The sequence below is a fragment of the Pollicipes pollicipes genome, unplaced genomic scaffold (genome assembly GCF_011947565.3).
Source record: "Pollicipes pollicipes isolate AB1234 unplaced genomic scaffold, Ppol_2.1 Scaffold_4002;HRSCAF=4701_pilon_pilon_pilon, whole genome shotgun sequence".
Classification (NCBI taxonomy): Eukaryota; Metazoa; Arthropoda; class Thecostraca; order Pollicipedomorpha; family Pollicipedidae; genus Pollicipes; species Pollicipes pollicipes.
In genome coordinates, this window is record NW_023596420.1 from 32,245,387 (window position 1) to 32,246,996 (window position 1,610).

Consider the following 1,610-nt stretch of genomic DNA (forward strand, 5'->3'; position numbering starts at 1 on the left):
TCCTAGAATTGCCGACTTTGGGTGTAAAGCAACACCCTATGAGGAGGAATTTTTCGCTCCTTTTCCCCATATTTTGTGAGAATTTTTCACTCCTGCCTGACATTGTATAATCGCACATGCCCAACCCCTATTTCCCTTTCTGAGGTTTTCAGATGACATCCAAGGCCGAGCTCACTTGAAACCACCAAGCACAAACGAGGCTCCGCAGAACCTGGACACCTATGGCTATGTCCTGCCTCACCTACATCTGAATCATGCCTATGTATGAACAGAGCAAGAACGCCAGGTACCTCCAAGCCCAAGAAGCCCAGTGACCCCAGCCGCTTGCACGCATTAAGTTTGGTTTGTTTACAAAATGCATCACAATCTGCAGCTGCTCGCCAAATGCAAGGTTTTCACGCATCCCCTATTTTATTGGTCTCACCGCCACACCACGGAAGCAGAGCCTGGTGCAAACACCAGCAAGCCCTGGTAGACAATTTTACTCTACGTACTTCTTTTTTCCTGAGGAAACTTGACCATTTAATGCATCACTCCCGAAATGCATGAGTGAAAAGTTCAAGAAATGTCTTTAAAATTATGCTTACAGGATGAACATCACCATTTGAGCACTTATATTAACAGATTTTAAGTCAAATCAGCTGATTACAAAATTTTGCGAGAAAAGTACATTTATTTAGTTACTTGTGTTTTTTTTTTTGATATTTTACCAGTGTGATGCACTTTATTCTTCGTTCCTTTTCGATTGCCTTTGGAAGTACCATCGTTGACCGACTTCTCTGCAAGATGCTCCAACTGCAAGCTTGCATGTATTTCATACATAAATTGGATAAATTCGCCAACCGCCCAAACATGTTTGAGATGCACCCAAGCGGGAACAACTCACAGGGAATGAAGGGGACAATTTGAAACACGGAACTTATTTTTACCGCCATTTTGACCCTCATAAATCTTCGGTTAACTGTTTTTTGTTTGTTCATGGTGGTGCTCAATAAGGATAAATTCAAGCTTTTCGAGTGTCTGATTTACCAGGCTACCTGGCAAGGCTTAAATTAGCCTTGCCTAATGCTGCCTCTGTATGGCAGCATTAGAATATGCTGCCATAGTGAGCCTTGGGACAGACCTGATGCAGCTAATACAGAAGTGTTTGGTGGCGAAATTCTGCCCTGTGACGACAATTATCATGCGCACCTCTTACTTGTTTCGCACTTTAATCTCGAAGGCTGGTGGGCATGATTAATATTTATATTTGGGGGGTGACTCGGATGACTGTCCGCCAGCAGACCATGCAAAAGGTACTGATTTTTTGTTTGTGGGGGAGCCGGAAAAAGCCGGTAAGTTTCCTGTGGACCAAGTAATTGCTTACCTTTCCTGCTTTCAACACATGATTGGTAACCAGAGCTAGCCATTTTCTGTTTTAATGCATCGAGTTTTACCATAAGACAAATAATCATGCCACAAGGCATGCAATGGGCTTATTTTGTTCCATATTCTTGGTTATTTGCCCCAAATTTTTTGAAGTGGTCCCTCATGGCTGCTTTAACCACATTTTTTCTATAGTTGTCATGGTTTGCTGACTGGCAAATGACTGCACTGTATATATGCACTAT